The sequence below is a fragment of the Fundulus heteroclitus genome, chromosome 18, assembly GCF_011125445.2.
Source record: "Fundulus heteroclitus isolate FHET01 chromosome 18, MU-UCD_Fhet_4.1, whole genome shotgun sequence".
Classification (NCBI taxonomy): domain Eukaryota; kingdom Metazoa; phylum Chordata; class Actinopteri; order Cyprinodontiformes; family Fundulidae; genus Fundulus; species Fundulus heteroclitus.
In genome coordinates, this window is record NC_046378.1 from 33158468 (window position 1) to 33172430 (window position 13963).

General features: G+C 39.8%; 1 long non-coding RNA gene across 1 annotated transcript; it reads left to right on the top strand.

Moving 5' to 3' along the window:
* Nucleotides 1–3571: 3571 nt before the first annotated feature.
* Nucleotides 3572–10819, top strand: LOC118566676. The gene is made up of 2 exons (XR_004933203.1): nt 3572–3672; nt 10018–10819. It is a non-coding gene; the product is annotated as an uncharacterized LOC118566676 (long non-coding RNA).
* The last annotated feature ends 3144 nt before the right edge of the window (nt 10820–13963 follow it).

A 13963-nucleotide genomic window follows, 5' to 3' on the forward strand; every position in this document is an offset into this window, starting at 1 on the left:
CCGGAAAACACACAACTCAATCAGTAAAACATTTCAATAAACTGTGTACTTACCCATGGTAGGAGCTCAAAAGCACAGATAAGAACAGATAAGGACCTTAAACAGCATCTTCTTTGAGCTTCTTCGCGCAGCAACTGCAGCTTTGCGTTTACTGCCCGACTTGATTTTGCTAGCAGAACTTCCGGAAGTTGCGGCACATACTCTCACGTGAATACCCGATCTCCCGAGTTCGGTGGTCCGTAGAGGGACCCTCTACACAGTCAGTAGGTGAGGAAAAAAATCTGCACCTGTTTCAACCTTTAGCCTCATCTCTTGGAAACTCCCACTTTGGCGGCGTTTTTTCAAAATGTGTCTGGGGGCTGGGTTATGCCTTTACATCAGGGTGAGTTACACTTTAACTATGAAAGAGATGCTCTGCAGTAAGGAGACTGAGCTGCTAGCTGTTAGCATGAGGCCATATTATCTGCCCCATGTTATGGGCTAATGCTGCAACAGTCTACAACGTCCTCCACACTATGACCAGCAGACTCTGAACACAGCATCCCCAGGCCCTGTTTCTGCTCTCCAGAGATGAAGATGTTGAGGCTCTCTTTGGAGGTGAAAAGGATGGATAGCATCAGGAATGAGTGCATCAGAGGGAGAGATCTTGTTAGATGTATGTGAGATAAAGCCACAGCGGCCTGACTGAGATAGTTTGGACATGTAAAGAGGAGTAATAATGAGTACATCTGCAGAAGGATGCTGAGGCTGGAACTACCAAGCAGGAGGCTTGGAGGAAGACCAAAGAAGAGATATATGGATGGAATAAAAGAGGATATGAACTTAGTTGGTGGGAGAGAGGAAGATGCAGAAGATAGTGTTAGATGGAGATGAATGACTTGCTGTGGAGAGCCATGAAAAAGGAAAAGTTAATGTTTTTTGTTTTTTTTTTCAAAGACCAAACATTTGTTTTTATTCATTTGTGCTGCCGCAAAGGCAATCAATTTGATTATATGCTGGTTCATCTCTGCCTTGCACTTAAAAGAGAATTGTAAATTGTGTTTAATAATGATCATGAATATGTAATCACTTTGGCAAACTCCACAGTCCATGCGCTTACAAATTTGAATCTTAGCACATGAAATAACACTATATACTGTAACTGAAAACATTCAAATTGTTTTTTCACCCCATAGGACGGCGGGTGTTGGGTTCATTTGGGTAACACTGCGGCTGCTTGAACAAGGGATTAACGCGGGCCGCTTCTGTTTTACTCTTCCTGCATGCTCAGCTAAATGCTGTCATTTTTTTTTAGGGGTGAAGCAGAGACTAATCTGAAATTCTCTTAAAGCTCTGAAGAGAAATGGGCGAGTTGTTACGTACGTGAATATCCGTGAATCCCCCCGCTGATGCTCAGCTGTAATGATAGGGACTTGGCAGAAGCCTGTTTTATATCCCCTTGCTCTAATCAGTATGCCAGAGTTATACTGAATTGATTTTCTAGCAGCACCACCACAGTCAGGCACTCTGTTTTTCTCACACAACTGCATCAGAAACACGTTGTCCTTTTGACTTTGATGGGGGGTGAGGGGAGAGAAAACACAGATGTCTTTTTCCACTTTTCCCACTCCACCCCAGATGTTAGCCGTTTTTTTTTTCCGGCCCATCTCCATTAGCATGTGGATTAATTTCTGCTTCTTATCAAGTCTAGATGTAATAGGCAGCCTCGCATGGTAGGGCTAATCATATTGGACGGCAGCGTTTTCTTGCATTTCTTTTTTTTCCTCTCTCTTTTTTTTCCCCTCCTCAGCTGCCATCCTCACATCCCAAAACTGATAGCAGGGCAGACACATCAGAGAGGATTAGGCTAATGTGATGGAAGAGCCACCTACAAGGGGCCCCCACAGGATAATTTTAAGAGACAGTCCTTGACATTCAGGGAATAACTTGTCAAGACCTGGCTACAGGCAAATATTGAGGATATTAATCCTTAATGTAATGGCCTTGACTAGATTTTACTCTTGTCTCTGTGAGCAGCTTTAAGCACAGTCATAAGTCTCTTTAATCACTGACATAAAGCAGTCCCTCAAGGATTCTCCTGAGTTTTACAGTAATTATTGCATAGCGGGGGGAAAAAACGCTTGTGTTTTTCACTCTTGCCTGTGTGAGAAATTGCCAAGCGATTTGCATAATGTTTGCTGTTAATTTGCGCGAGTTTGATGATACGCTGGCAGAGGAGTGCTTTGTTTCCGCTGCAGTGAAAATAGGATTGGGTGTCAAATCCCAACCCAAGGATTTCTTTTTTTTGGGGGGGACAGGGGGAACAGGTTAGGGCTCCCTGTGCCCAAACCAGTATCTGACCTGGTCAAGGCATATCATGCTTGAGATTAATTCATTATAAAACTTTTATTTTTAATTAATCCTTCCTTTCCCTCTAGTTGTTTGGAAAATTATTCATGCTCCATGACCTTTTCCACATTTTGACATGTTACAATCCCAGACTGCAATGTATTTACTCTTGATTTTATGTTATAGACCAACAGAAGGTATCCCTTAACTATATATAACTATAGGTAGAAGTGACATTTGTGGCTTCCTTTGTTATCCCTTTCCTCCGATGCCCCAAAATAAAACTCAATTACCTTCAAGAGTCATGTTATTAGTCAATATAATTCCGACAGTTCAGGGAAGATCTTATAAAACAGTATCCCTAGCTTTAGACATCTCGTTGACCACTGTTTAATCCATCATCTGAAAAACACAGACAGCATGGCACAACCTCCAACCCTACCAAGATCTGGGAGTCTGATTAAATGGACAGGCTACAAACCCATGTTGTGACTCTGGAGGAGCTGCAGAGAGCCACAGCTCAAGTGGGAGACTCACTTTACATTTTGACAGGACAACTATGCATTCAACCAATGTGGCCCTTATCGCAGCATAGCTAAAAGAAAGCCATGAGAAATCATGTGTACAGTTTTCCCCAGACCATGTTGGAGAGGCAACAAACATATATGGTGCTCTGGTCAGACGAGCCCACTCGGTGTTGGAGAAAACCAGCACTCCACATTGTCCTGAACACAACATCCCCGTGCTGAAACAGGGTGATGGATGCATCGTGCTGCGGTGATGGTTTTCTTCATGTAAAGCTGAAACCATGTATAATTTTCCTTCCACTATAAAGTTATGTTTTATTTTGTGGTTAGTATAAATTTGATGAAATTCCGACATAAGGATGTTGAAGATTGTGGTGTGAATGTGACAAAATGTGAATCATATTCAAGTAGAGCGAACACTTCTGCAAGACACTTTTATTCATGATGGAACAATGACGAGGAAAACACACGATGCTTTGTAGTTTTATTAACATCAATAAAAGATTCATAAATTATTGAAACCCTGAGGGATCCATCCAAAAGAAATGGCAACCCTCCTCTGGGAGCTTAATTATGAGAGTTTGTCCTTGATGCAGGTTTCCTTTTCCAAGCTGTGTTTTCTTAACCTCCAGCTATGTTTTTTATATATATTTGGGAGTCCCCTGTGATGACCTCTGTTACCGCAGCCACCTCATTGTTTTCTCATCTTCCTCTTTAGGTCTGCTCATTGGGTCGGGCTGTGCTCTCTATCCCCTGGGATGGGACAGTGAAGAAGTCCAGCAGACCTGCAGCAACAGCTCAGACCAGTTTAAACTGGGTAAGGTGCCACACATTCCATGAATTCATAAATTTGTCTTTTGTTTACTAGGTGTTTTAGCTCTTTTATTGAACAATCCAAGAAAAGGTAATGCATCGGGACTGAACAACGGCACACTGCCCCTTTCTCTCAGAAAACCGACACATGCCTCTCGTGCTGTCACATTCTGTAGAGCCATGATTTCTTGGTGTTTAAAATTCATGATATAAAGTCAGCCGATCCTCCTCTAGCTGGTGAGCTGGTGGTTACAGCTATAAATATGTGCCGAGAATAACTAGGAACTCAACTTGTGCTCTGTATGCAGCTGGCATTATCAGGTCCAACACACAGGCAGTAATACGCTTTTTTATCAGACACTTGGGAGGTAGAAAATCTTTTCATCTCACAGCTGCTGCTATATTTGATGCTAATCAAACAGTGTTGAATGTTTTACTTCATTTGAATATTTTATTAAGAACTGCAGCATCAGCAAACTTCAGAGGGGAGAGGGGGAAATTATTTAGCGTGATTTAGTTGAATAAAGTCGGAAAATTAATTTAAGAATTTTCTCATTAGCCAGGCTGATTGGGTTGTGTTCACAGTCAACATTTTGAGCTCATTTCGCACAACTAACAAGCGGGATGTGTTTACATGGGAAATGTATGAGAATGGATTTTAGACTCATCAACAACAATAAATAAAAAAATTCAACCTTCATTATGTTCAGCTATGCTTCACCTAAAAATTTGCCCTCCATTTATAGTTCTGAATCAATTTAAAAAGTTTCTTAAAGGTACATAGCCATTTTAAATGCTTAGAAAAAAAAGGTTTGATCATGGAAAAATTAGTTGCTACACACTAAGCGTTCATCCTGATAGTGTTTTGATAGTCCTTTTTGAGCCTAAATAGAACTCAACAACGGGCGCGATGGGTAGATATAAAAAGATGTGGCGCCATCTACTGGCAGTACTGCATAACTGTTAAAAGGCTAAATAGCAAATACTAAATAATGTTGGATTGGGCCTGACCCCTCCACAGTGCCTCGCAGTAAAGCAGCAGCTCTGTGTGATCAAAGACCCACTATTATTAATTAAATAAACCGATCTAGAGCAACTATAAGAGCCTCGTATCAGAACATTGAGGAGACAAAAAATTCCCATTTATAATCAGAAACAGGGACAGAGCATCCAGGTAAGAACCAATCAATTGATCGATTTATGTTGTTTGTATACTTAAGATTGTTGAGCCTAAAAAGAGCATTGGTATTACTGTTATCACAGTATGAATAAGTACGTTTACTCACGTCAATCAACTCTGCGGTCACATCTGCTCCTCGGCAGCATTAGCTTCAACTTCAGTGAACACCACTGTTCATACTGTATTCCAGGCGCTATTCCAGTCTTTATATATATATATATATATATATATATATATATATATATATATATATATATATATATATATATATGTCTTCTTTACTTTGGACCTTTCTCCATTATTTCCATTACGTCACTGAGAGATGCTAATAGCTGTAGCTGCTTCCGTGTTTCGTGTGCTTTCTGCCTAAAAGCGCAGTGTTGTAGTCTGTTGTTACTCTAAATATACACAAAGGGCTTGATTTACTAACAAATTGAGCAAAAACAAAGCGTAAAACACCAAAATAACCAATCCGCCAGCAGGACGTAAAAATCTTTTATAATAACTTTGTATACAACTAGAGTGAATTACTGATATATAAATAAAAAAAAAATAAAAAAATGTCCAATAACGTGGCTATGCACCTTTAAGGATATACTTTCATGACAAAGAGCATCACAAACCACAAACAGACACATTTTATGACCAACTGGTCCAGCTTTAACTTAAAAAAGGACATTTATATTAGATGCCAGTGTAATTGTCATAACATCCTCAGAAGTCTACTTCTGCCAAAAATAAACCACTATTAAATAAAACGTGTTAACATTCATCTGTTCCTTGCTAGTTTCTAGACATCTGACTAATTCCAAAAAATATACAATAGATTCCACTCTTGTTTCATTCATTTAACAAGAAAAGTGACAAAGATTTGTGTAAAACATTTAAAAACATTACCTTCCTTCCCAACAGCAACATGTGGAAACTAGCAGTCTCAGCAATGTGAAAGTTTGAGTTCACCACATTACATTGAGAAAGAGAACAAGATTTTTTTTTGGAATAATAAAGGCAGAAACCTCAATGTCCCTTTACAAAAATGTTGAAGACTAATACACTCAAAGTCAGGAAAAAGTTAGCAAACAACTACTTAGAGCTATTGCTATTGAAGCTACTGACTCATGGAGTGTACTTCGTTTTCAACACAAGGCTTTTACATTTGTCTTTATTTTTGTTGCGTAAATACTTACATGACATCTGCTTTAGCAATAATAAATGCTCTGGTGAAAATGGTGACCTGCCAGACTCCTCTGTTATATTTAGGTCATCCAAAATAGGCCGGCAATAATTGCATGTTTTCACCCCTGCTTCTGGGCGAGAGGCAGGACTCATCTTTCTGAAATTCAAATAAGTCACAGAAGAGAAGCCGACTTTATAGGCACTGTTGGGCCGCAGGTTCTAAGGATCCAGTAAACATGTTAACCAACTCAGAACTTTTTTTTCTGTTTACACACTGAAATGACTACTTCATCACCTTGCAAGTCAGCTGGCCTTTAGTCTCTTTTGCAAGCAGTCGCTGATTAGTTTCGGCACCATGACGAAGATGCAGGTTAATGTTGTATTTGTGGAGAACCAAAAGGCCACATAAAATTAAAGGTCAGCTGATTAGGCATTGCTCGCCTGTGATTGGTTAGCACTAATTCTAAAGCTAGCCTGTGTATTTAGTAAGGGAACAAGCTGTTTTCCACCATTCGGTACACAACATCATAGATGACATATAAGCACTCAGAGTTCGCTGTGAGATATTATGTTGGTTAAGTCAGTATTACTGTAAATTGCACCCCAACCTACGTCTTTCCCCTTTTCATGTTCCTCCACATGGGTACCACGAAAGCCACGTCTAAGAACATGATTCGATTGATTTATTTTGTGGCAGTTTACACAAACTGCCGTGAGACCACATTCTTTTGTCAGTAATTGTTATGACAAATTACCCAGAACAGCTGGATGAAAGATCAGTGAACGCTGTGTCCTTTAACAAGACAAAAAGCACCAATTATCTTGGTTCTTTTACAGTTTTGTAGCTTTCAAAGACGGCGAACACTGCAGAAAAATAACAGGTTCTCTCAGGCAAATTATGGCGTGCTACGGTTAACAGCTGTCAATGTGTCTGTAGTTAGGTTTGACAGGATTTATATAGATCCATATACAGGATCTATGTCTATAGCTCCGTGTTATTCAGAGGAATCCAATCATAAAAGATTCACCTTCCCATATGCATCAATGAGATTTCAGAGCACGTCAACAGAAGTAATTTTGTTGGGTATCCAGTTCTCATTTTGTGATTTCCTCTTTGAAAGAGCGGACTCTTTGAGCATTATTGTTAACAAGCATGCTTGCATCAGTGTGTCATTAGCTGCTCCAGGCAAATTAATTTATTTCTTGTTTTAGACTCTAGCTGGAGCTCTCATTAGCACCATGACAGGCTGGTGATTCTTTTTCTCTTTCCTTTTTTTTTTTTTTTCTTTTTGTCCCATGCGAGCGGCAGATTTAGCACAAATCTTCACACAAATTAATTCCTCTTTCTCATTTATTAATCATGAGGAGCGCAGTCGACAGCTCTGAATTCCTTTGGAGATCACAAACACTGGATGTGTGTTCAGTTCGAAGATCTGAACGCAAAGAAGCATAACAAATCCCACTTACTGTTCTGACCACACAGGGTATTTTGTAAATGAAGTATTCCCGTTTTGTAAACACAAAAAATACGGTTACCCTAGCTATTTATGAAAAATGGCCATTTTTTCTCATTAAGTGTGACACTGAAGCAAATGTAATTGTGCAATTTGCAGGAAAATGAGGCTTTGCGAAACATGTCTTTCTACTTTTGACCTTTGAAAGATTTGATTTCTCCCACTGAGAACACAGTTGACAGTGTGTTTTTTCATGCAACACTTACTATTTACATCCATAACAGACTCCAGAATGTGGCGATAGTTTAAAAAAGCAGCTGCTGTTGACTCCCGGGCTTTGTTGGATGTACATTGTTAATAAAACAGTCGCGAAAGCTGTGACATCCAGCAAGAATGTTATTTTATGTTGGTGCCGTTCGGCGGATCTTTCCACCCGTGACAAGTCATTAAATATTCATGAACTGAGGCGACATTACACCATGTGATTCTGTGAGCTAGTGAGAAAAGTGACACCAAGAAGCTTAAACGAATGGGAATTTACTAATTTAAGAAACCAAGTAAAAACATTTAAAGGAGCAATAAGCTTAATTTCATTCATTTAAATAGAAAGAACAAAAAAAATCAGATAATTTCTTATAATCTTTTTTCTTATAATCTTTCTTATAGTCATAGAAAATACAGCTGCGTATACGTCTGTGCATCCTCTATTTTAAATACCCCTACGATACTTAAAATAGCTAAATTTGAATCTTCTTCACTCAGTAACAGTGAAGCGTCGTTATCAGCATGACCTGGACACTCGAAAATACGTTTACTGACCGGAAAGGTTTCAGTTTTGGAAATCACGAATCAGAGCTGTTTAAAATGAAAAATGTTCGTTTCCGGTTGTCAGCCAATTTCTAGAAACATCTGGAGTTAATCATGAAATTATTGTGTATCTTTTGTCATTCGTGCATGCAACAATTTTATTGGTAGAAAGAACGCTCCCTTTCATAGAAGGATTAACCAAAACATCAGTCGCAGCAACGCGGGACTTGCTGCAATGAGTCTGGATCGGTGGATGGATCTGTAGTCTTAGATCTTGGTCTAGTAGTACAACAAATGTGTCAATGTCAGGCCAGATGTTGGTATCAAGTGTTGGATCTGTCCGAGCTGCAACGATTACAAAAGATCAAAAGTCCTTTTTTTTTTTCAAACCTGTCGTACCATTGGTCGGGCTTTCAGAAACATTCTTACCAGTCCTTTGCGCTCATTTGTCACATAGCAGACTGTTTGTGAATGAGGTTAAACTAAGCCCTTACATTTGTTTTAACGATTCTCACAAGCAGAGGGGAAGTATAGGAGCAGCCTGAACAAAAATGTCAAGCATCTGGCTTCCTTCACTTTACACTGTCATGTTAGCATCAGGCGTGTTCTAAAGTTGGCCCAGGAGACAAGACCCACACATTACGTCCTGTCGTACGTTTTCCAAATGAAATAAGATAAGATAGGATAACATAAGATAAGATAAGATAGGCTTTATTGATCTCACATTGGAGAAATTCACATGTCACATCGGCTCAGTAAATATTTCTAAAAGAAGCAAAGGATCTTTTAAACCGGTCCTCTTGTAGAGTATTTAAGCCCTTTTTCAAATGTTCTAACATTGTCAAAATTGACTAAGTGGTCTTTAGGTTAAGCAGTAATGAATTCTAAAAAATATTAATCGATTTCTTTTTTAGCAATGAAATGTCCAAAGGCACAGTTGCTAAAAAATACAAAAAATATAATTAAATAATTAGTTCACAGACAACTATTGTTGCTGTCTTTTTCCCTGAATGCTCTTTTGAAGACCCAAAAATCTCTATCCCAGTGTTTGCTAACGATTATTACGGTTCCTGGGATGATAGACTTAACGAGCCCGTGCTAATATCCTGCACACGAGCTCAGCATAAACCGCAACATGTATTTAAATAATCACAGGAGGGAATGAAGAGCCGCTTCGCATTGTAACAGCGTTTTCAGTTCAACAACAGCAGCTCGACTGCTGTGGCAACAACAGCAGGACAAACTTGTTGTGCAGCTTCCACGTTTTGTTGTATTGAAATCTCTGTGGCGGAGGTGGTCTTAAATGGAGAGTCCTGTTACATCATAATAAAAGGTGCAGACTCTGCATGTCTGACGTGCGCATTTCAGTGGGGTTCTGGGCTTGGCACGTCTGTAATACATGAACGGAAAAAAAATAACTGTGTTATCTACGGTTCCAACAAGCCTTTGAAATATGAGAGAAATTGTGTAACCAGAGGCAGATTAAAGTCTCTCGTTGCATCAAATTCTGTTGTGCCAGAGTTTTTTTTTTTTTTCTCTCAATCTGACTTTTTTCCTGCTAGAGTTCTAAAACTTTTGGAAGTTTTTTTTTTTTTTTTTTTATCAACCTACAGATAAGAAAAATTTTCTTAGACATCTGACATTGAATAAGTTACCCAACTTCATAAGCAGCTGAAATCAAGACCGGGGGAGAAAAAAAAAAAGTTCTTTAATCTTCTGCTTTGCTCCGCAGGTTCCTGTCAGATCGGCTGGGCGTACTACTGCACGGGGGCCGGCGCGGCCACCGCCATGCTCCTCTGCACCTGGCTCTCCTGCTTTGCCGGGAAGAAGCAGAAGCATTACCCGTATTGACCAGCGAATCGGAGACAAAAGGGACAGGCTGAGACCTCGGGCGGTACGACTAAAAGGGAGGGCCCTCCAACTGCGTGGACTCAGACTAGTACAGCACACCAGGCGCCAAAGACGGCAAGCCGTTTCGGTGCTCTGCACAATCCTCGGGACGCGTCTCATCTGACGACTGCAGAGACTGTTTCATAATGCAGCACACACACACGGCTCTGAAAAGTTCTCGTAAAAAGATGTTCCTAAATGAAAGATGTATGGACCAAGATTATTAGTAAAGTTGTTACATTCTGTTTTTCTTTTATTTCTTTGATCGATATCTCCCACGGGCATCAATGTTCATGTGATTGTGTGGCCTGTAAAGAGCAGAAAATATATTCCCCTATTATTCCCAGAGTGTTCCCATGTCCTATGTGTCTCCCATTCTTGCCTTAAACAACCTGAAATGCAATAATACCTGTGATAATGTAAAGCAGTCCAGAAAACTGGCCGCCCGCCTCCTCGGCTCAGCCTTTTTTTTTTTTTTTTTCAGATTTCACAGATTTAAGCAGAGTTTATTTAACACGTTCATAAGATATACAATGTGTACGGTATTGTATTTTATCACGTTATCACGTGTTTTGTATTCACTCTCAGATTATTCTTGGTCATGCTTTTTTTGTTTTTGTAAATACATGTTTAATTAAATCCTGCTTTCAAGCGTGTTTTTCATCCATCCAACAGCGACGAAAGCTCGCCCCGCAGCAAAATGGGGAAGACCTTCGCATTCCTAAAAAGCCTTTCCCACGACTTCCTTATCTCAGGAGCATTTGCTCCACATGGGAGCCCTGTGAATGTAACTTTGGCCTGTTATTGATGAGCTAAATCTCATGACCTCTAGTCAGAGTATTTGCCTTTTTGATCAGGTTTCTCGACTTTAAAGCCCCAAAGCGGTCCAGACAAAGCCGGAGATGTAATCGCACCCTGGGAAATTGAGGGGCTCCGCTTCCAGCAGCCTAGCGGCTTAATGTCAGGGGGTATCTCACAGCTACTGAACCCGCCTGCATGGTGGGAATGACAATAATGATAAGGTTATGTGTCATTAGAGAAGCGAGCTGCACCTAGCTTTTCACTTTCTATTTTCAGCCATTTATTCCCCCGCGAGTTTCCCTCCCTTTGATTAACAAACGCCGAATCCACTGCGCATATGTGCACAAAGTCAGCTCATTTACAACGCAACTGTTCTCCACGTATTTGGCCCTCATTAGCGGTTCCATTTTCTCACAATGCTCAGCATCCAGCAGATAATGGAAACACACACCCCTCCCCTCCGTTTCTGACTTAAGAAATATCTCTTGGTGCACGCTCTGATGTTTAATATGTTAGCACAGTTCCTCTGCATTCCGCTTCCTTCTCTTTCTCTCTCTCCCTCTCTCTCTCTCTGATCTACGACGCTGATTGATATCAGCAGCGATTGTTGCAGCGAGTCAACCAGCTGAGGCAGACATATTGGGGTAAAGTCGGAGCGCTTGCTCCTTGATGCCGGCACCCCACGCCTCCGACTGCCAGGGTGCACCCCTTCGATGTGGGAACTTGGCAGCTGATTGTCTTAAAAAATGCAAAATGTGTGCAAACTGGAAAGTACAGCTGCTCTCGTGCAGCAACATCAGAGCTCCTTTGGAACTGACATGAATGGAGGCTGACAAGAGAATCTGCTCACGGTGGGGAGAATGATTTGATTATGTAATGAGAACCACACATTGATTGCATTCACAGATCGTCCAGAAGATTTTTTTTTTTTTAAACAATTGCTGAAAATTTTTGAATCAGGCGTTTGATTTTAAAAAAGGCATCAAATTTAACCTTGTCTCAGTTGGGAATCATTTAAAGATAGCCAAGTTGGACCTTCATCACAGACAAATCACAAGCTCCTCATGCCTGTAATGCTATTTGAATCTGAATCCTAGATAAGATTTATTTATTTTTTTGTTTCCTTGATTCAATACGTTTCCAACTTTACTTGCTTTACAGTTTTTTTTCATGTCTGTTCAGAAAGACAACTATGACAAATAAACTGAGTCATCATCCTACCAAAGTCTTACTGTTCAAAATAGACAAGGAACTTTCTGCTCTCTCTTGTGTTACACAGTAGTTGAAGAGAGAATTAATTAGCTCTACAAAAGCTTACATTTTAAATCAGAATCAGTCAGACATACTTTAATAAATAAAAGAGCTGTATTGTCAGAGTGCTCTGTTTAGTGCTTTGCAAATAGCATACGGGCTTTCTTTTTTCTAAGAGGTTTGCTTCAGATGAGCAAAAATTTCATAGGATCTATTTAAGTGGTCCTGAGTGAAGGTTAAGATATGTTATCGTCTAAATATATTCCAAGCTTCCAGTTAAAGGAGAGGCTTGGCATTCATACACAATGTGCGTCAAAGTGCTTTAAAGACAAATGGGTAAAGGAAATTACATTGAAGACAAGAAATACATTGACAATACGCTCTCTCGAAAAACACTAATAGAAAGTGTAAACGTACATAGAAATTCAAATGCAAATTCAAAGCAAATAACTAAAACATGAAAAACGGAGAGAGCTGCAGTAAACAGTTATGTTTTCGATCATGTATTATAGTAGCCAAGAACTTCTGCGTCTCAGGTTTTTAAGAGAGTGACGTCTGAAGCTGAGGAGCATACAAACTAAATGCTACCTGCCATTTGTTTCATTTTGGTCCTGGGAGCACTGTGGTTGTACATGTTCTGACAGCTCTGTAAAACATTTAGGCCATTCCATCCAGTATAGATCAGCACAATATAGAAAGATGTCAGTTTACAGAACAGAAAGCTAGTTTTCCGATTGCAACACTGGATTACCTGCAGCTGTCCGACTGATTCAGATTCAGATCTCTATTCATGTCCCAACGGGTGGTTAATTTTACACAAGTCACTATAAATAAAAACAAAGCAGCATTTAACCAGAGGGCATTGCACCAAATGCAACTGATGCAACCAATGGAGGGGTTAAAAAAACAAAAAAGTGTCAAAAAAAGTGTATCAAAAGCACATAAAGTGCTGATAACCCTGTAAAACGAACTGTGAATCTATCAATAAACGAGTAATAATTCACAATAATTAACATTAAATCCATCAGTTCTTTGAGAAATCACAGTAGCTAACAATTCATGAAAACACATTTGCCATTGGTAGAGGAACAGCAGATTCTCAGCCATAACTCCAACCAGAGAGCACTGGGAATAAATGAATCTTTGTACATGATGCTCTGAACAGAAGGCATCCTGAACCGAGACCCAGAGGGTAAAAGCTGAAGCTCAGAGTGGAGGGGGGGGAGTACTGACAGACAGGCTGGAGTTAGCTTTTTTTTCAGGGTGCAGTGTTTGTGCAGGTCAGGGAGGCTGCTTTGCTGAGCACTTATCAATTAGCTGCTGACATTCACCATTTTTGATAGCTTTTAATTGGTTTGATGGAGAGCGCTAAACTACAATCTAACCCACTGAAATGAAATCACGCACTAGTCTTTTTGTTTCCACTTTTGCTAATGCTGTTAGGATGGTAGTACGCTGGTTTGGTAATAGACTTTTTCCCAATTGTTAAAATTTAAATCAGAGTCCAGAGTAATCTAGGTATATTGAACGCCTTTTTAGCATTTAGCCCATTTATTCAGTTTTGTGTTGATCTGTAACATTCCAGAAATGATCGCTTCGGTAATTTTTGTATTAAGTTGGAGGAAATTTTGAGATATTTACTCATTATTGTTATGCATATTATCCTTGTATGGTACTGTGGTCATGTGGTGAGGCATCAGCAGACATATAAGAGGTGCGCCATGTTTGATGTCTCA